The following is a 22,091-nucleotide window of genomic DNA, read 5'->3' as shown; positions in this document are numbered from 1 at the left end:
TCTGCTGATGAAATCTGTTACCAAGATTTAAGATCCAGTATTAACACTTTGATTTTAATTGAGAAAATACAACCTTCCAGACACTGAATAAACTTACACCTTTGTTGTCAAGATCAACTGATTGCATTATTAGTAAAATTTTTTTAACACATTGGGGAGTAATAATTATCTTACTCGTAGTCTTAAATAAACTAGATAGATTTTAACTCTTAGACATCACAGGACCCATTCCATGGGCAACTTGGGGTTTCATAATGAGGAAGACTGACACTTTTTAGATAGCTCCTTTATTTGCATGAGAAACTGAAATATGTGTAGTGTCCAAGCCTGTGGCAAAGGGGATAGATAACATATAGGGTGAAGGTAACTTGTAGGGTGTGCTTTATAGCATATATGCTGGATTTTCTCTGTGACAGTTCCCATGTGATGCTAGACAAGTAAGTTGCAAAAATGTTTTGAGGGGCACTTAGTATAGTTTCTGGGGACACAGAATGATTATGTAGTTTTGACTTAATCTTTCACCGTCTCAGTTCCACACATAAAATATGGAGTAAAAATTAATTTATTTTATGGGGTTGAAAAATAAAATAATATCTACTAAGCACTTAGTCAAACATTAACATGGGTGCCTAAATTAGAAATCTGAGCCTTTTGTGGTCAGTCAAGCAAAGTGGGAGATAGAAACTAAATTAAAAGCTTACCACTCTTCAGTGGCTGCACAGTAAAATATAAATTTTCATGGATACAATGTAAATGTATTCTACAAATTAGAGAATATGATCAACAATTTAGTTTCAAAAGTTGTCCAGCGACTGATTCATGTTAAAAGAAAAAGAATACAAAAATCAGTGTGAAATGTTTACGCAGACAGAATAAAACCTGCTTTTCTGCATGGGAGTTGTGAGATTTTATTCATTAATATAGAACAAAAATTATTTCTGCTACATCTTCTGTAGAATGGAAGGGAGACAGGAAGAATGTGTTTCCAAAATAACTAAGCACAATTGCAATCATTACTGAAATAATAACAGCAATAGCTCTGATCACTGGCTGCTGGGCTACAGAGCTCAACAGTAACAGGAGTTCTCACCTGGAGAAGAAAGGCAAACACAGAGGAACCCAGAGCGGTCCTTGGTTTCTTTTTCTCTCTAATACTGATGTACTTAGAAATTTTTTCACACTTTGATCCTTTTAAAATAGCTTTTTAGTAATTTTCAGAACAGTATCTACTCCTTAGGCATCCCTCAACTTAAAGTTTCTTGTGTTTCTTCCAACATCTCCACTACTCTACAGAGTTACTTTGCAACCCAAACAGTTGAGGCCGTTCCTAGAGAGTGCACTTATGAGAGGCAAATATAAAATCAGAAATGTCATTCCACACTCTCTGCACTTAGTGCATTGGATTATAAGACTCAAAATCTCTGCAGGAAAAAGCACAAATGCAAAACCTATTTTAAATACACTTGAGAATCATCTATACTCAGTAAGGGCATAGCAACTAAATAAATAAAGTTTTTGAGCTCCTACTGGTTACATATTAATCTAAACAACATTCTTGGTCCATGATAAAAAATAGTGATTTGTGTCTTCAATTTATAATTATTAATCAAAATTACTACACTTTTCATATTCTTTTGAGTCATGACTAAATCAGGATAGTCAATTTTCAAGTTAAACTTTTCTTAGTTATAAGTAGTTTTCATTCCTATGTGAAATCACAGAAAAGTCAAGAGACTACCTTTTATATCATTGCAATTCTGCCTCGACTATTAGCATGCACAAAATAACTGTGAACCAAAACATGTGTCATATCTGAAATTGTTACTTACGAGAATACAACTGTAAATCAAGCTGTGGGAAATAATGTCTGGTATTGTATACTATTTGCTTCAAGTATAAAGTTAATATTGCATATTGAGATAAAATAAAAAAAACTTTGAAGACAAAAATTAAATAGTCAGGTGTTTTTCTAGTATACTTTCTGTATCTTTTTAATGCTGGGATTATAGTTAATTGCAAATAGTACTTGTGTTCTCCACAATTCAGATAAGCTTCCCAATAATGGGAAGAAAGACTGGATAATAAAGAAAAAAAAGCTGTCTTTAAACCTGCCTTAACTCTCCTTAAGTCATATTAAAACATTACATAATTAATTTAAAATTATAGAAACAAGAAGTAGGCATTAAAAATAATTTCCAATCTGTTTGATTGTTTTTGCATGATTCCAAGTTATGATATTTATAAAAGACAGAAAATACATGTACAACATTAAGTCAAAATTTACCAAGCAATGACTAGAGAAAAAAGAAAGAAAAAAGAAAGAAAATTAGTGCTATTGCCACCTAACACTAACACATCTCAGTTTCTGGCTGTAGGTGCAGTACTTTCTGAACATGTCAAGAGGAAAAAAAATAAAAGTAACTTATCCAAAATACTTCACATACTCTAAAACCAAGAACTCCAAAGACTGATGCAGTTACCAAAGTTAACTATGAAACAGGAACTCATTAACCATTTCTCTTTCTTTTTCTCCTGTTCACCCTAGGCAGACTCCATACTCTGAAAATCACCACCTTAAGTCAAGATCTTCTTGACAAAGGTTCAAAGGTTTAGAACCTTTTGGTCTGTGACCCATGATATCAGCAAAAAAGAAATCTAATCAAAATATAAATATGGGAAACTTCAATGAAAAACATGTGAGTCCTTTCTAAAACTCAGTATAAGGTTAAAAGGGCTCAAAATGCAGAGAATCATAAGCAAAATTTTATGCAAGCAAACACTAAATTCCTATTTCAGGAAGAATACCTGGAGTAGGACTCTTCAGAATAATCCTTTCAAACTGTTCAGAGGAATATTACTAAGAAATCCCCAAAGGCAGAGTTACAGTATGTGGCAGTCTTCAAACAGGCCTGCTTGCCCTTTGACTTGCATTCTATAGCTGCTCATCTTTCTAGAGAAATAAGGACAGTTTTAATCACTTAGCTTTTTAAAATGATACCAAGAAGACACAAGAATACTTTACAAAGGAATGTGTAAAGGAATATCTAGGGGTTTTTTACTTTTTTTTTTTTTTTCTGTCATGAGAATGACAGAAAGAATACAGAATACTTGTGTTTCTGTTGAAGTCCGTTCTCAGCCTTCATGCTAAAAGTACCTGGTATCCATATCAGAAATTTAGACTGAGTAACTTTTGGTTGGAAACCTCTGTGAATTCAGTATACTGTTAGATGCCTTAATTAAAACATACAATAATAGAATAAGAAATACTGAAGGTCCTATTTTTGCTTTAAAGTACATAATCTGATTTCATCCCATTACTTCTTTTGCAACTGTATGCCTTAGAAGTTGTATTTTTTTCCCTTTGACAGAGATAATATGCATCTGTAATCTCCCTATGATATTGTTTTGTTCAGGTTCACATCAACTACTACTCTGAAAGTGACTGTATAGCCATTCATCTTTTAAGTCAAATGCTCTCAAATAGCTGCTAGCATCTGAAATAGGAGGACTTCCATAAATCAAAAACCTTGCTGAATGATCAACAAAGGCGAATCTAGTTTGACAACAATAATTGGAAGAGGGAAGGATTTTAAAATTTTGATCACCTGTTCACTTCTTTTCTTTATAATTCATTACATGAGTAATACAGTGATGTAACAGCCCAATTTTCTCCTAATAGAAACTTCCTAAATTTGTTCAGTCTTAGGGGATTGAACATTTAGAGTCAACTGATCACTAGTTGTGTGCAAGTTTTTCCTCACACAGCAAGGGCAATTTTATCTGACTCAGATATTTCTGGTTTATTTATCTTTGGCAGCCAGGATACATGCTTCCCTGGCCAAAGAGGTAGCAATATTTTGAGTTTAGCATGACTTTATTGCAGTGTCTTGAGTCTATCACTGATCAGGGCTGAGGGTCTCTATAGCCACTGAATGAAAAGGAGATTTGGATGTCAATAGAGCAATACCTATGCCACTAACAGAATCGTGTGTTTTACTACTCATGTGGAATGAGAAGGTGGAAATTCTGATGTACAAAGATCTTTATTACTGAGGTCTAGTATTTGTCCTACATGATTTAATTTTCCTGTGACAAGGACTTGCTGCAGCATGGAAAAGGTGGTTGCAGTTCTGTTCCTATGCAAAGGTCCTAATTTACCTGGAAAAGGCTGGCAGACACACAGTGAATCTTTTCACATATTCTTTTTTTCCAAAGCTACATCACACAAACACTGCTGTTTTCCAGTAGTGGCAGGCATTCTTAGCATCACTGGCTTTTGTAGTGAAGACACCATTACCTTGCTGCTGTTTATTAGTCTGCTATATTCCTTTCCCTAAAACCGATATGAGAGAAACAAAAAAACATTCTTTGTGGTTATCTTTATGAAGGAGGAGTGGAAAGACAAAGGAAACGGCATTTCCCTATATTTCCCTTTCCCTGACTTCTAGACTAATTAGGATATCGCTTGAGAGTATTTTGAAAACATGCTTGCAAGTGCTCAAAACAAATTCGGAGTTCTTCAGGTGGAAGAGGCTATCATATTGTTTCTCTACAGGATCACAGGAAGCTTCTGCAGGAAATGTCTTTACAGCCATTTGATAAAACTCTGTAAATACTTGTAATACCACAAGCACAGCAGTCAGGAACGACTGCTGGCATTTGCGTTTTGTTGCTTACTTACTATGTGAACCAAGACTAACATCCCAAAGTCTCTGAAACTCATTCTGTCTGTGAAACAGAGATAATACTCTCAGAAGTGTTTGTTGAGAATTAATTAGCTATTATTTATACACTGATCCTTTAAAAACAAAATGAATCCATGCACCGTTTTTACATCCCTACTCTCTTAAGAAAAAAAAATAAAATTCAAATGACAAAGATTCATTGATTTTTGTGGCTAGAAGGGAGCATTATGATAATAATCTAGTCTGGAGTTCAGTAGCCACAATGTCAACCCCCACACAATAGTTTAGGTAATGAGTTCTCAGTCTGGGCTATAGTGCAGCATTCATAAAGTTATCCAGTCTTGATTTCAAAACTGAAAGTGATGGAAAATCAAAGTTAACACACCCCTATGGAAGCTCTTCCAGTGCTACTTATATTCAGTGCTAAAAATACGCATTATTTCTACTTGATTTGTTCATCCAGTCACAGGATCTCATTACATATTTTGCTCTGTATTCAGGAATGGTTTACTATCATGGATTTCTTCTCCTTTGCAAGAATGTGGCAAACTAGGACGGGAAAACACTGACTAAGCTTCTATAACCTTAAAATAATAGATAATTAAGCAAAATTAACTTGTCTGGAACAGCTTGCAAAATGATAATATGATCTGGCTTGCAAAACCTTTGCAGGCTTTTTTTTAAAGACACTAGCCTCCCTCCTCCCTCCCTCTTCCCACAGTGGATGTGCAAAATCAGAGTAAAATAACAGCATGGGTTTCCATTCACTTTTTTGTGGAATTGATTCACAGTTGTTTCACTGTCTTAAACACCAGGGTTCAAACCCCTTCTAAAACAGGATCACCGGAAGATTTCCAGTTATCACTAACATTATGCATTATCATCTAGCTGGGATTGCTATATTGTACTGTACCAGAAAACTTGCAGGCAATCTCCAGTGTGCTTCATACAAAGTCATCTCTGACTGATGCCAATAATATAAGCAATATGGTAACAATAGCTCATACTTCCATCTAAAAATTGTCAATCCTCTTTTTGTTCAGATAACTTCTGTGTGATCCAGACTGTTTTCTTGGTATAACTGATAAAAATATTAAATATCTTTCATATTAATATATGAGACCATGGTTAACATCTAGTTTTTAGGAAGAATGTCACAAAAATTCAATTAATCATTGATTAAAAATATTTGGTGTTTTAAAGAGTCTGTTTCACACTCATATCTATACAAAATATGAGTGTCTAGCCTTGTCTAAGCCTGCTCATGGAAAAAATAAAGCATATACTTTAGACAGAATGGAGAGCAAAGCAAGGTGGAAAGCAAGCAGCACTGATAGATCCTTGTTTTCAGCAGCTTTTCATAAATTCCCTTGGGAAGCCGGCTGAATTTCATTGAAGGGAGTGAATCAATGGTCCTTCATAAAAAGAAAATCAATTAGAAAGTCATTACCTGAAAATTAGCACTCAAAAAACAAAATTCCATTTTAAAGCCAATTAGACTACATGCCAGTCCTAAGTTGAATTGCATTTGCATTGATGTATGCAAAATGATTTACATCCTCCATCCCTAAGAAACGTAGAGAGTGAAAAATTAGAGAACATGTTTAGAGACGCTAGTGAATTTATATTTTGCAAGCTATCTATCTCAAGCAGCAGATGACTATGCTGGGCTTTTAAACAGCTTTATATTGTATATCTAAAGTACTGATGTTCTTTTTGGAATTATAACACTTGAGGAAGCCTTACTTTTGCTCTCTGTCATAGCAACATAGGAAAACAACTGCTAATGTAGAAGGATGAGAGGGGGCTGAAGGCAAGTACGTAGCCCAATAGCTTCTTTCGCACAATAGCTCGGCACAGTCCTGGCATAATGTGTGTTTTGAGCCACACTGGAAAGGTAAACAGTGTTAAGTGTTTAGAAGGAGAAGTAGAGAGCATTTCATAGCAGAGCTGAAATATCTCCCTGCCAGTACAGAAAGAGTGGTATATCCTTCCCTCACAGGTCTGGGTCTGAGTAATAAGAACTTGCCCTTGAAGATGGGATGTTACAGCTTACACTTATGTAGAATTAGGTTAAATGGCTAAAACATAAATACCATCCTGAAATGAGATATTCCTCTGAGTTGGGGTAAAGGTGTTCAACTTCAAGAGTCCATTGGTGAAGCGACAGCAGCGGCAACTGAGGTAAATCTGGGTGTGGCTGTTGGATTGTGCTGTACAGAGTAGTTCAGGAGCTCAGGGACACCTGATCAGCAGCCCAAAGCCCTGTCAGGACCTGATAGCCAATTAGGCGAGGAGGGGGCATTGTCAGTAGCATCCGAGGGAGATTTAAGCAGCTCCAGGGTCTGCAAACGACCAGGAGGATGGCAAAAAGCGTGGGCAAACAGGACATGGCATGTCAGAAGGGCATGGCACAGCAGTTTGCGTGGCAGTTCACGCAGGCAGGTAGGACACAGAACTCAGAGAGTGAGTCATCACCCATAAAACCAGAAGAGAACCAGCTATGGTTTCAACTCAGTCAAAAGACTGGCTTTGCTAAACCTGATATAATGGGGGCTGTGGGGTCCATCTGGTAAAGAAGCGGAAAAGTATCTTTGGTTAGGGACTTGCCAGACTAGTGAAGGGGGCTTTAAACTGGACTTTTTGAGGGAGGGAGGCCCCTAGCCATCACAATCCTGCCAGGCAAGTGCCAATATCTGCAATGGATGCCTGGAACAGTGCAAAGGCATTCCATTCCAGATACTCCAGCCAGTGAGTTGGCTTTATCTGGGGCCCAGCTCAGATACCTCTACACGAACATACATAGTACGGGGAACAAACAAGAGGAACTAGAGATGTGTGCACACCTGCATGGTTATGATATCATTGGCATCACAGAGTCATGGTGGGATGGCTCCTATGACTGGAACATTGGAATGGAAGGTCTTACGCTTTTTAGGAAAGACAGACTAGGGAGATGAGGAGAGGGTGTAGACTTCTATGTCAATAACCAGCTGCAGAGTATGGAACTCTGCCTGGGGGAGGATGAGGAGCCAGCTGAGAGCTTGTGGGTGAAGACTAAGGGAGGGCGTGGACAGGGGATGTTATAGTGGGGGTCTGTTACCTGATCAAGAGGATGTTGTGGAATAAACCTTCTATAGGTAGATAGGAGTGGCCCCACACTCACAAGACCTGGTCCCCATGGGGGATTTAAATGACCCTGATATCTGTTGGAGGGACAACACAGCAGGGCACAAGCAGTCCTGGAGCTTCCTTGAATGTATCAACAAGAACATCCATACACAAGCTGTATATGTTGGCTTGAAGAGCCAACAAGAAGAGATGCCCTACTGGGCCTTGTGCTCCCCAACAGAGAGGAACTGGTGTGGTAAGTAATGCTCCAAGGCAGCCATAGCTGCAGTTACCACAAAATGGGAGAGTTTGAGATCCTCAGGGCAGTGAGGAGGGCATGCAGCAAGCTCACTGTTCTGGACTTCATGAGGCCAGATGTTGGCCTCTTCAAGTAGAGACCCATGGGATAGAGCCCTGGAAGGCAAAGGGGCCCAAGAATGCCAGCTGAATGCTAGATCACCTCCTCCAGGCTCAGGAGAAATGCATCCCAACATGCTGGAAGGAAGGGATGCCATCCAGATGGACCTAGATAGGCTTGAGAGGTGGGCCAATACAAACCTCATTAAGTTCAACAGAGTGAAGTGCAAGGTCCTACACCTGGGTCCCAGCAATCCCAAGCACATCTACAGGTTGAGTGGAGAAGCGACTGACAGCAGCCCTGAGAGGAGAGACTTGAGGGTGACGGTTGGTGAAAAACACACCATGAGCTGGCAGTGTGCAGTCTCAGTCCATAAAGCCAACCAAATCTTGGGCTGCATCAAAAGCAGCACGGCCAGGAGGTCGAAGGAGGTGATTCTGCCCCTCTGCTCTGCTCTTGTGAGACCCTACCTGGAGTACTGAGTACAGTTTTGGTGTTCCCAACATATGAAGGATGTGGAAAACTTGGAGCAAGTCCAGAGAATGGCCACAAAGTGATAAGAGGACTAGAGCACCTCCCCTATGAAGAGATGCTGAGAAAGTTGTGACTGTTCAGCCTGGAGAAGAAAAGTTTGCATGGAGACCTCACAGCAACCTTCCAGTATCTGAAGGGGGCCTATAGAGAAGCCGGAGAGGGACTTTTTGTGAGGAACAGTAGTGATAGGACAGGGAGTAATGGGTACAAATTGAAAGAGGAGAAATTTAGCTCAGATATTAGGAAGAAATTTTTACGGTGAGGGTGGTTAGACACTGGAACAGGTTGCCCAGAGAGGTCCACCCTGGCAGTGTTCAAGGCCAGGTTGGATAAGGTCTGAAGCAACCTGGTCTAGTGGGAGATGTCCCTGCACATGCCAGAGGGGGTTGGGACTGGATGATCTTTAAGGTCCATTCCAACCCCCTAACATTCTATGATTCAAGAGATTAATTTAGGTGCTAAATTCAAGTGTCTAGTGACAGACATGCTAGAATACCAAGACATCCCCACCAACTCGACAGATGTGACACAGCAGATCTGATACTAGCCAACAGCTTGGGGCCAGATAGCATGCCTGAGGTGTCTCAGCTGGTACTGGGTACCTAGATTAAGTAAATGAATGTGTATGACATTAATCTTACCCTAGAGCTCTCTACTTATCTTCTAGTACTAGAATATTAGTTTAGACAAGAATTTTAGATAAAGGTCTACCTGGTTTGGTAAGGATTACTTGTACAAATAGATGTATTCTAGGCGTTCTATGCCATAGAAACATGTAGAGTAGAAGGTGTCAGTTACACTGATCAGTAGTTTTGCCTTTGGGTTCAGTTATTTCAGAAGACTAATGCTTGGGAATAAAAAGTACGAAAATCCTATTAGATTGCATTTATGCTGGCATCATTTGTCTGGGTCAGCAAATTCATTACCATGTTTAGACTCAATAATTGAGTGAAATAATATGGCTCAAATCACTTTGCATTCAATTCATGATTCCAAAATCTAGCAGAAAGGCCTTCAGTTTCAAGTGTTAACCTGGATCTATGGAGTGGTACTGTAAAGAGAAAAATGAAAAAATTGCACTTTTGAAATTAATACAAATAATACAGATGAGACGGTTTGATTTTTTTTTTTTTAAGACTGTTACTGGAGTTCTATGTTTATGAAATCCAGAACTGCCACATACCACACACTTATTATTCCTCATTAAATCCATAGCTAACAAAACCTAGTTTTAAAACAGTGCATCTTTATACTACTATTTCATACGGGATAAAAGATGGTTATAAAATCAAAATATATCTAAGTCGGGTGTCAGCGTAAGAATATAAAGAAAAGTTTCTGAATGTTCATTTATATTTTACAACTGTAGCTCAGGTTTTTGGCTCTACTTCCAGATAATCCCAGTGTATCTCTGTAGAATACCTAGACATCTAAGTCACTGTCTGTGTTTAGGAAGGTGATTTGCTCACTCGTGAGAGGTGCTCCTAGGAGAAAGGATTTTAGAACTTTTCTCAGCAAGAATACTGAGTATTTTATCTTTTGCTCCAACAGGTCAATCAGTAAGTCAGTTCTGCTTTCTTTGCAGATCATCTGTAAATCAGAATGCTGAGGGCTGACTTCTCACATATTCTTTTGCGTTAAGGGAAAAAGAACTATAGCAGTAAATGATGAGAATATATAAGAAGTTGTTTCTAATCACGGCTATACAATGCTGTATCCCTGAAAGCAGCATTAAACCCTTAGGGCTATGCTGGAAAATTGTTGTGTGGAGCAGTAACTACGTACTTGCCTTTGACATATATCTTGACATAGGGATTGAAATATTTTAACTGACCTGACTGGTTCAAGGCCCAAGTGAGGCACTGCATTTCTATTCAGGGGAAAGTTTGTCAATTTTGACATCTACAGGCATCTACACTATTTATATTTCTATCTAAATTATGAATTTAAAATAAACATTTCTTCTCAGACTGTAAATGTACTGATCCATTTTAAAAGATCATAGAAATTATAAAAGTAGAGACTCAATCCCTGCGATGATGATAGTATTGAGCTCTCAAAAGCTAAAAACAGGAAACAGAACTCAGTGGGGAAGGGAAGAAGAAAGAACAGCAAAAATAAAATAATTGTAATTTGCAATTATAGAGCCATCAAATACACCCACATTTCTGTCAACTTCTGCTGACAAAGGCCTGAGAACAGCAGAAATCTGGAAATTAGTGGATATATTGAGTAGTTGCTGGGTCTGATTAAGTCTCTAGTTTATTTCAAGTTGACTTCATGTTTCAGAAACAGCAGAAACTTTAAGTGCTGCCTGCTCAATAGGATAAGACACTCTCAGAACGCACAGTAGTGCTTTTTATCAGTGAAACCTTGCGTTCTTCATCTAGAATTTTCTTAAGTTTGTATAGTGAAGAAATAGTACATTTTCAAAAATTCTTTTATTTTAATTATTAGAAAGAATAGAGTTTTTAAAAAGAAAACAATAAATATTCAATTTTTGTGTGAATTTTTAAAAGGATTTCACAAGCATTTTCCTAAATAGAATGGTTCTAACAATAACAAAAAGTTCCTCTGTTAGTGAAAATCTGTACAATCCTACACTCCCTGCTTATATCTCAAAAAAGGCCAAATTATCCTCTCCTTAAGCAGCAGGGCTGATCATACTTAATCGGAACACAGAAAAGTGAGCTATATGGACCCTATTATCAGATACCAAAATGAGTAACAAATACTTCTTCAGACATGCCAAAAGAACGCAGACTGCCAGGCACTTTGCAATACCAACAGATAAGTAGATATAAACAGAATATAAAAGGAAATCTACAGCAGAGAAGTTGAATGCATTCTTTGCGTTCTGTGGATAAAACTGGGGTGATCGCCCTCGTGCATTTCTTCTTTATAAGGGATTTTGTCATAGATTCAGTTTGAAGCAGCTTCGGAACAACAGTTAAAATGAAAAGTAACAAATCACAGAGGTCAGACTATTCAGTCACGGGTTCTAAAGCAACTTGGGGATGAAACAGCTAAACTATTAAAAATGGTGAATAATTTCTCACGTAAAACTGCTGTGGTGCCTCACCATAGGAGGGTGACAATTCTGAAAAATCGTCTCCGGGAGAGTCAGGCTACAAACAGATCAGTAACCTTGTCACTGTGTCAGGAAAAGTCTTATAAACTAGAATAAAGAATAGAATTACTGCAGACACCTGAGTAATTATGACCTGCTTGAGAAGAGTAAGCTTGGCTTTTGCAAAAAAATCCTTCATGACCAACCCACTGAAAGAGCAAATATGCATATGGATAAAAGAGTTCTGATTAATGTAATCAGCTGAGCTTTCCATAAGACTGGAAATTATCCCTCAACGAAGACTTTTCAGGTGATGAAGCAGTTATAGTATGAGGAAAGTCCTTAAATGGTTAAAAGAGAAGCATTAGACAATGTTGAATTCTAACAGGGGAAATCTCCAGAGGAATTTTGTTGATATCTGCAGTGTTCAGCATATTCATAAACTATATGGAAAGGATGGTAAGGAGAGAGATGAGAAAGTTTGCTGATGGTACTAAATTATTTAGAGTGAGTGGTAAGGGTGAGAGAGCACTGTGAAGAACTGCAGTAGAATATGTCTTATGAGGCTGAATGACTGAAATTAAGTGTAGATAAATGTAAAGTGCCACATGGGGAAAAGAATATCCTAATTTCGCATAAAAATGATGAGCTCTGAGCTAACCATTACTATTCAGAAGAGAGACCTTAGGATTATAATGGGTAGTTCCAAGAAACACTGAAATCAATGCTCAGTAGCAGTTAAGAAGTAAATTAAATGCTAGTACAGGAGTACAGAAAATACAGTCAGGTCACTGGAAACAATCGTCCATCTACAGTTTGAACATAAATCCTCATCTCAAAAAGGATATAAAAGAGATAGGAACTGAAACTTCTCTATGAAGAACAACTAAATAATATGGATGCCTTTGATTTGGAAAATAAATTACTTCATTGGAAATGAAGAAGGTCTACAAAATCACAAGGAATGTGGAGAGAGCATAAGAAGGATCAACACTCTCTTTGTGGCTAAACTGGACATCAAATGAATATAGGTTCAAAACATTAAAAAAAAAATGAAACTCGGCAAAGGGACAACAACTTATAAAATTTATTGCCACAGAACTCGTGGGTACTCTAGGCCTGTGTGGGATTAATAATGGAAACTGCAAAAGCACATAGGAAAGGATCCACTGGGGGTTACTAAAAACACAATACCACACATGACTCAAGAAGTCTTTGAGCTGAAACTAATTAGAAGACAGAAGCATTTTACATGGAAGCATTATACATATTCCCACCAATTTTTTTCCCCCAGGTATTTCTTTATGAAAAATGTCAGAGACACAATAGAGGGATCTTTCATCTGATTAATTACAGCCAAGCTTAAATTGTTCTTGTTCTGTTCTATGCAGTACAGGCACATATTGCTGAGTACCTGCTATATTGCAATAGAAAATATAAACTTGATCTTCATATGTTTCAGGGTTTTTTTTCTCCAACACAAATCAGTAAATATTAATACCATTTTATGAGGCATCGGAAAACTTCCCTGTTCATTGTATGGGCAATTCATCTTTATAGCCCTAAAACATGAAAGTGGTATATGAAATACATGAAGCAGGGAAACAGAAAGTCTGTCTTACCAGAGAAGAACCGATGTGCTTAGTACACATAACACAAAGAAAAAAAGGAAGAATCCTTATGACTACTGTTTCTAAAATAATTGAATAAATCAAATGCTAGTAAGAGAAAGACAAAGATATGATAAAAACTGCAATGGTTATCAAATATCCATTACTAAAATTTTGAAAGAAGTTGGGAAGAGATTTCTGGCACCAGCAACAGGGGGAAAATTCCAACATAAACTTGAAATACAGTTAGCAAGGCTAAGAAATCTAACTTGGAGAGGCAGAGCCTTCATTTCTCTAAGTCCTTACACAAATGTGGTTGGTAGCAACAAACAGCACATAACTGGATGTTACCACCTGAGATGTCTATAGCAGATCCTTTCCTATGCCCATATGATTTGTTTTCAAACTAACCAATAAATTTTAAAATAATAAATAATTTCACTTTGGAGCGTTTCAACAAGTTTTATGCCTGGATTGTGTCAGAATGCTTCAACAAACTAGGAAATGTATTTCTGACAGACTGCTAGCTGTAGCTTCAATCACAGTTACAGAAAATTAAATAGAATAGTTGTCAAATACCAGGTTACTTGTGTTTAATTCATGTGCAAGCACCTATTCCAGCAGTTTTCAACATTTGATGCACTAGAAACTGTTTCCCAGAAGTGGTCTCTATTCACAAAGTGAGACAAAGAGTGTAAACTTGGTGCCTGCAAATTACTTTGTTTTTCTTGGATAATAACATCCGGTAGGCTAGAAGATAAAACTACATATTTTTTTCATGATTAACATGAAGTAATTCAAACAATATTTACAATTCTTCTTGTCTAAGTTCAAGAAATATATATTCTCTTTAAAATAATTTAAACTACAACACAGTTCTCTTCAGTGAGGAGCGCTTCACCTATGGTCTGTGAGACAATGCAAGCACACAAAGAGTAGACTTCCTAGACTACTTCATAAGAATTCCCTATATTCAAAATATCCACATATTTGTCAATGACAGACGACTACTATTGGTGGTAATCTTTTTTACTTACTGAGATTTGCCTATCGATGGAGCTTTTTTCACAAAAAACTCTACTTGCCAGTCTGGACCACGGATGAACATTGCTGTTGCCTTAAGCAGACACTGGGATATTTAAAAGAAATAAATCTGGAAGGATTTTTTCACTACCTAACAACAAGAGGACCACACTAAGTGGATTTCCCTATCTCTAAAAAATCCTAGGTAAGCTGTGCAGAGAACAGCATGAAACATAGAAGAAAGGGGGATAAATAAAAATCATCAAAACTTTCCAAAACCCAAGAAATCTAAAACAAATAATGGAAACCAGACAGAGGATTCAAAGTGAAATCTAGGGTTTTTGCATCAGCAAATATGGAAGGTGATCTCAGTAGCCTTATGAATTAGAGCAAACAGTCTGTGTGTCAGAAAGGTCAGAGGAGGAAAGTAGATCTCTAATCAAAATGGAAAATCATTCACAGAAATATATATGTGTGTGTGTGTGTGTGTGTGTGTGTGTGTGTACTAATCACTAGCATCCTGGTGCAGCTTGGACATACTGTGTTCCCGGAGGATTGTTCAATTCTTTTCACACCCCTAATACCAGAACATGAAGCTGAGAAGTGATGCCTACAGCTCTTAATGAAAAAGCTCTTGAGAAAAGAGGAAAGAGGGTGCAATTACCTGGAAATGAAAAGAGGCTGCTGCTGAAGGTAACATAGGTAGCTGAAGGCAAAGGAAGGTAAAAAGGAGATACTCAGAGAATTATTAGCAATGAGGTCACAATAACTGGGATGATATCTGCAGGTAAGGAGGAAGAAAAAGCCACCAACAGTGGACAGGAAAGTTGTCAGGCAAGGACAAATACCAGGGATGAGAAAACTGCTGTGATATCACTGGGCATAAGTAGGCATGAGCAGAAGGAAACCTTTAATGAATATAAATGGAAGCTGCATTGACATGGGTAATAATTACCATTTTCAACTAAAGGAAAGAACAATAGGAAAGGCACTTCTATTGTTTAGAAGCCTTCCATATAAACAATTTAAATATTCATATGCCTTAGATTATAATAGAGAATGTTGTAGCAGAATTTTACATTCCTATGCTCTTAATTTTTGTATTATTTTCCTACTCAAAATTTTGCTTCCTCTCACAGACCCACTTTTTTAAATAGTGAATATAATAATAAATGTAATTTCTACTCTACATGCAGCTGACATTTTCTTGACAGACAGGATTTTCTTTATACAGATCCAGAAGAGTAGATAGCACTTGGGTTTTCAGTTTCCCAGGTGTAATTTGATTCCCCAAGTGTATTTCCAGTTCCAGACTACACTAGGCATTACAAGGTACTTCAGTACGAGAGTGGGCAACAGCAGTTTTACAAAGGAAAACAAAAACCTTTTCTCCTTATCTATTTAAGCTTTTTTCAAGGAGAGATTTAACACTTGAACAAGTTTCAAAACCACTCCAGGCAGTATGATATGAAGTAATTTTAACATGTTTCAGTACATTAGGTTTAAGGAATAATACTTTGCTCTAACATTGTCCAAGTCTCTTGCCTAAAACAAACCACCGAACATTAGGAAGATTTGATATTTCTGTAACAGGAGGACATATTTCCTACTTAAATCCATGTCCCTCTGTATTGTGTGTTGTCACAGTGGTTGCAAATCCACATATATGTACTACAATTCATAAAAAATGCCTGAAAAGCCTGGTATTTCGGAAAACAAACAAACAAACAAACAAAACCCAAACCCCCAAACAAACAAAAACAACAACAACAACAAAAAAGTATGAAAATAATGGGGAATTCCTAGGTACTTTGTTTTTGAAACAGAAATTTTATGGTTGCGTGAATACTGAATTGCAAGCTTGGCCAAAAGGAAATATATTTTTAAATAGTGCTCAAGACCTTGCTTCTCAATTTTACTTCTTTAAATTTCATGAATTTTTCTGTAACTTTAAAAGTGAAGTTATTTTCTCCATTTTTACTCAACCATGCCAAGCACAGAAGCAAAAAGTTTAATTAACTTTGGTCCAGAGTTCTATGTCATAAACTACACGCATATTTCATCACCTACTCCATGCATTTTCTCTAGTGCTCCTGAAATACAGAATACCACAAATATTTTGTACCTACATTTTTATGGTTAGTAAGATGAAAGGACCAAGTGTGTATCATTAATAGCTTGTTGACACTATAGTTTCTGTTATGTTTTCTTCTTTTTTTCATCATATATACAACAGGCAGTGAAAAAGCAACCTCAAATAACGTTTTAGTATCAAGAAGAATTCAGGCAAAGGTAAAAGGCATCCTGAAATGCTCCGTAAACTTTGCCTTCACTAATTGGGAAGACTAATTCAAAAAAATTTAAAGTCTCTTGATTTGGCTAGGTCGTTCTTTCATTGTCCAACTAAGTCTGTTGACAGAGGATGGATTTTTGAAGACAAATCTTGACTATGATATTGTGCTTATTATCAATGAATTATTCAAGTAGTTTCATATATATTAGTTATATCTCACTATTAATCTATCATAGAGTCATACCCAACTGTAGACAGTTTTAGAAGGGAGGATTTATGATTTTCTCTGTTCCACTTTTGTAGACCAAAAATATATTTTGCGAAAATCATCAAATCAATATAAACCCAGTAATTGTTCTACAGTCATGAGATATAACTGATGTTTTATTGATAGACTATGACCTTTGACTAATGAAAAAGAGACACTATAACTATCTATTAAACTGCTCAGAACTTACTGTTATGTGATCTGTCATCTATCAGAATTTATAATTACTTTTTTTAGGTATTAAAATTTCAACTTCAGTTTTTATTCATTTTTATTAGAGTAACAAAAAAAGAGAATGACACTACTCCTTGCCTTGAGGATTTATAACAAAAATTCAAATAATCAAAACTAATTCTCATTAGGTTATTATCTTTTGCTCTTCTCCAGCTTTTATAGGCATGTGATTTAGCAGTACTACTTAATAATTCCAAAAAGCACATCACTAAATAGCACTCTGAACTTAAAGAAAAAGATATTTCCACATTTATTTTAAAGATTAAAAAAAAAAAACAAATCCATATAATCAAAACTTAATCATTTTCTGTATAGTATTCTTTTTTTCATAACAAATGATGGTACTTCCTTTTAAGCGTTCAAGTCATGACAAGCGAAAGATATTAAAAGGTCACAAGCTGTCTAATATTGCAGACTACTGCTCAGTCTGCTTCAAACTGATTGACTTTTCTCTGACTACTGTCTGTCTGCTTTTTATTCTTTGCTATTTTCTCATCATGTTTTATAGATTGAGGTTATGTCTCCAGCACTAACTTATTTATAAAAAGTGTACAGTTTAACTAGGAGACAGCATTTAATTTCATTCCATTGCAAAGAGAATCCTCAGGTTGAAGGAGAAAAGTTCATTTTTTTGCTCTTTGTGCCATCTGATCATTTTGAATACCATTGTAAGAAGAGACATATCCACCCAGATACTCTCATTAAAAATATATACAAAGATAATTTTATATGTGCATGTACTATTTCAACTTTCATAATCCCAGCACGCATCATGAACTATTTGTATACCATCTGGTATATAACAGTACTGTTTCTTATTCCTAAAACAAGAACCAAGTACATGGACAGCAATTAAATGCAGCCACAACAAAAGCTGCAGCAGAACTGGAAGTAGGGAAAGTTGAATCACATAGAGTATCAATCATTTAATAAATTTAGATTTATTGTCCTCCTGTAGTGAAAAGAACCAATTAATTTTAGATAGTGATTTACATTGCATATATGAGCAATATGGTTCATATGAGGCCTAAATGCCCTAAAATTCAGAAGTGTTTTGAAGGTAAGACAACCTTTAAGATATATTACAGAAGTGTCCAGCCCCACTATTACTAGTGATAGACATCATTCAAAATTTGTTTCTACATCAGCAAGATATTCCAGAATATCCCATTGATTCCTTAAGTAGTCCAAATTAAAAAAATGTTTAACTTAAACTTTTTATATGTGTTTGAGCCCACCTAGAATATTTGACAAATATCTGCCCCAGATATTATGGTTGCATACCATCATCCAGGCATCCTCAATGGAGCCAACCACGCTCTCTTATTGTCTGCAAATGGTACAAAGTAAGCTAATAGAGCACTGTGGTGTCTTCATGGCATTCTTTCACACCTAAGGAGTATCTCACAGCATGAAATAACCTAATTCATAATAATTGATGAATAATTGATAATGAACATATACGGGAGTGTTGAGATTTAGAGATGATTCTTTAACCTTCAAAAAACCAGTCAAATGGTGACACTGTTTGTAAGACTTTATACTATTCTCCTAAATCACAAGTATTTTCACATGATTTTTGTTCGCTCATCAAATTCATTAACCACTACCTTTTGTTCATACTTCTAAGTACAAACGTGGAAATACACTAAATTATTGCTTAAGTATTTCACGCTTTGCTCTAATACCGTCAGCTTTTCCTCAGGTTTTGCTTTTTCAGTCGGAAAATAGAAGAAATTTCTTTGACATTTACACTTTGTAAGTAATCTTCTTTAGCCCCTGACGTCACATTCACTTTTGACCAGCTTAACACTTTTCTTTATTGAATTATCTTCCTAATAGATAGTCCAATATTTTTTATACTAACAACTAAATTTCAACTACTCTTCTCTTATTTTTGGGCAGATTTTTTTGGTCAGAACTTTGACTTGGTATTTCTAATGTTTCATGAGTTCACAGTTCTAATTCATAACCACTATTGAATGATGGAAGTTTTAGACAGAGGAATACTTTCAGAAACATCTCTGAAATCTCTTGACTACATTTGGTATACTTTTCCTTCCAACTCTTCTGTAATTTATACTTATGGTTTCCAGAGATGCTGCAGTGTCACACAAGATTGCCTTTGGTTTACTTGCTTGCAGACTGATGTCTAGTGCAAGATGTTGTTAGTTATGCTTAGTCAGTCAAGAGTAGATCTCAGGCAATGAAATTAACCTCCAGTACATAATAGGAGAGTTTTTCCATTAATCTAGGAAAGGGAAACTTGGGTACAGAAGCAAAGCATAGTGCATCTATGGTGCATCACCCATGCCACAGTTAAGAAAGTACATTTCTCAAAATATTTTGGGTTTCTGAATATGCACTCCTGGTCCATTCATACTTTAAATATTTTTATGCTGTAACTGTTCTTATTTTTCCTTGCTTCACAAAAGCATATTTCTAAGCCATTTGGACATAGCTGAAATCTTATTTCTAGGAAATTAGGACTCAACCAAAAAAAAAAAAAGTGTATATGTATATATATACTTACACATAAACATAGTTGCATATATATGTATATATAAAAGCCAGATGGATTTATTCTATTGGCATGTAAATGTTTTAGTACTTTAAAGGAACACAGCTAAACCACAGAGACTGTTAAGACTTTCTTTATAAGAGAAAATGCAGTAGTGTATACACACTGGGCATAATTGCATTCCAAGAGTTTTAATCTTTTCTGTCATTGTATTTACAGTGTAAAATGACTGTTTAGTCTCTTTCATTCTACAAAATAATGAGGAGAGTGCCTTTTCTACTGGAGTTGTATTTCAGCCATACATTTAGTTTCTGCATCCATTTAAAGGAAGGGTATTGCCATAGTATGAATCCTAATTGCTTTGCATACAAGTTCTTATTATGTCTGTGGGGTTTTTTTGGCCTTACTTCATCATCTGAACATGATGGCAAAATTTTCTCTAGGGCTTGGCGGTCAATGCCAGGAAAATGGCATTTGACTATGACCCACTGATCAAGAAAAGTCGATGTCATTGCAAATACTTTAAATTTTCTAATGGGCTACATAAAGTTCTATTAACAGTATTTTAATTTAATTTAATTTGGTAACTTACTGGGGAAAAGGCCTTGCTCTTCTACTTTTATTATTTCTTTCTAGTGTCTTCTCTGATTGAGCATTTGAACCTCATGTGATTGCAGTTATTGACCATTTGATGCATGATTAAAAGATCTCTTAGAGCATGCATAAAGGATTTTACACAAAATTTATTCTTCACCTGGTCAGTTGCACTAAGAAAATGCCTGTGCTCAGAAAAGGATCAGAGACATTTGCTACAGGACAGGTGTGTATGTTCAGCATCCTAACTTCTACTATGCACTGTAAACAACAACACGTACTGATAAACATACTTAAGCATAAATCCCTCTTTTTGTTTGTTTTCCTGCCCTCCTTTTAATCCCTCGAGGACAGTATGGGAAAGGGTGTCTTAGGGGAAATGAAGGTCACAGGGAAGAGAGGATACAGGCATACAGATAAAAATCTGTAGAAAACTAGAATAGTGTTAAGCTGCTTCAAGGGGGAAAACCAAACAACCCAAAACTTCTTATTATGATGGAATGCTTTTCCATACTTCACAACAGGCTGACACAGCAACATATTTGTAGGTTTTCAGAATTCATTTCAGTTGAGATCTTTACATTCAGGCAGTTATTTCAAATGGAGCAAAAACATGTCACACGTCTATGTGAAAAATCCCTTCAAAACATTTTTTAATATTTTCATTTAAATGTATGGCTACCCGTGATGAGAGTCGAATATATTTCTAAAGAAAGCAAAATGAAGCACCAGTAAACCACTTCAGCTCCCTGATTGCATCTATCTTACATGAGGTATTCTGCAAAATTAGGCATGGATTTGGGATAGAGAGTAAGGTTTTCATTGTCATCATGACTGTGTTACATACCAGTGATTAGGCCTCATGCTAGCTTGTTGCCTTGGGCACCTTAAGGATGGGATACTGTAACATGCCAGTAGACCTTTGGGGTTTTTTTTTCCCATGTTCTACTTAAGAAGGAAGATATATTGGAAAATACAGTTTTGGTTTTTTAACGGTATATTTTTTAATTCCCTTTTAGGAAAAAAAAAAAAAGATCTTTTAGTTGAGATCCAAGGTCCGTACAAAGAACACTTGTTTTAAATTCCTACATTTCTTTGAGCGCATATACTTAGAAGTCCTTGAAACACCAGGGTTAAACAGAAATGATTATATATTGAAACAACTGGAAAAAAACCTGTAATAGTGTTTCATTTAGAAATATACCCAAAAAAGTTCCTATTTTTACAATATCAAATGGTTGCTTCCATCTGGACATAAGTGAGAGGATGGAATAGTAACTGATGCTACTTATAAACAGATAAGAAGTAAGAAAAAGCAAGAACAAAGATATTCCCATAGGGAACGTCAATGAAGCAACTCAGGAGATTGCCAGGTTAGATACAGTCTTGGTGTGGATGGTGGACTGCCTAGACACTGAGACTGCTTTTCTTCTTTGTGACAAGGAGCACAAATGGCACAAGGCAATATTAATTGCTACATTCGTTCAGCTTTTATAGTATGTGACACCTGTCAGAGAAAGGCATGAAGTAGATTCCCTACAAAAGAGGTTCAAAGAGTGCGATAATGTTTGAAAACAGACCAGCAAACAAGGACTTGAGAAAAGTCCCTGAAGAAAATACAGAGGTCAGCAGCACCTCTTCACTCTCCTTAAAAACCCCCCACAAAATAAGGAACTAAAAGTACCCCAAAACATTTACAAGGTTTATCTGCTGAAAGAGAGATGAATACCAAGACCACAGAACGGAGTAAGTAGGTTTGCAGGTTTAGTAAGATAAAAATGAACACATTA

General features: G+C 36.4%; 1 protein-coding gene across 2 annotated transcripts in view; it reads right to left on the bottom strand.

Annotated features, from left to right (window-relative positions):
- CNTNAP2 (contactin associated protein-like 2) overlaps positions 1-22,091 on the bottom strand; it is a 1,033,702-nt gene that overhangs the window by 592,411 nt on the left and 419,200 nt on the right. Inside the window, exon 1 of one of the 2 annotated variants that reach the window (XM_017822284.1) lies at positions 2,806-2,864. The exons of the other annotated variant lie outside the window; for it this stretch is intronic. The gene's annotated coding sequence lies outside the window, so the exon portion shown is untranslated. Of the gene's footprint in view, positions 1-2,805; positions 2,865-22,091 lie in introns of those variants that run through there. 2 annotated transcript variants of the gene reach the window in all.

The sequence above is a fragment of the Lepidothrix coronata genome, unplaced genomic scaffold (genome assembly GCF_001604755.1).
Source record: "Lepidothrix coronata isolate B3197 unplaced genomic scaffold, Lepidothrix_coronata-1.0 Scaffold3, whole genome shotgun sequence".
NCBI lineage: Eukaryota > Metazoa > Chordata > Aves > Passeriformes > Pipridae > Lepidothrix > Lepidothrix coronata.
This window is presented reverse-complemented; position numbering and strand designations above follow the sequence as displayed.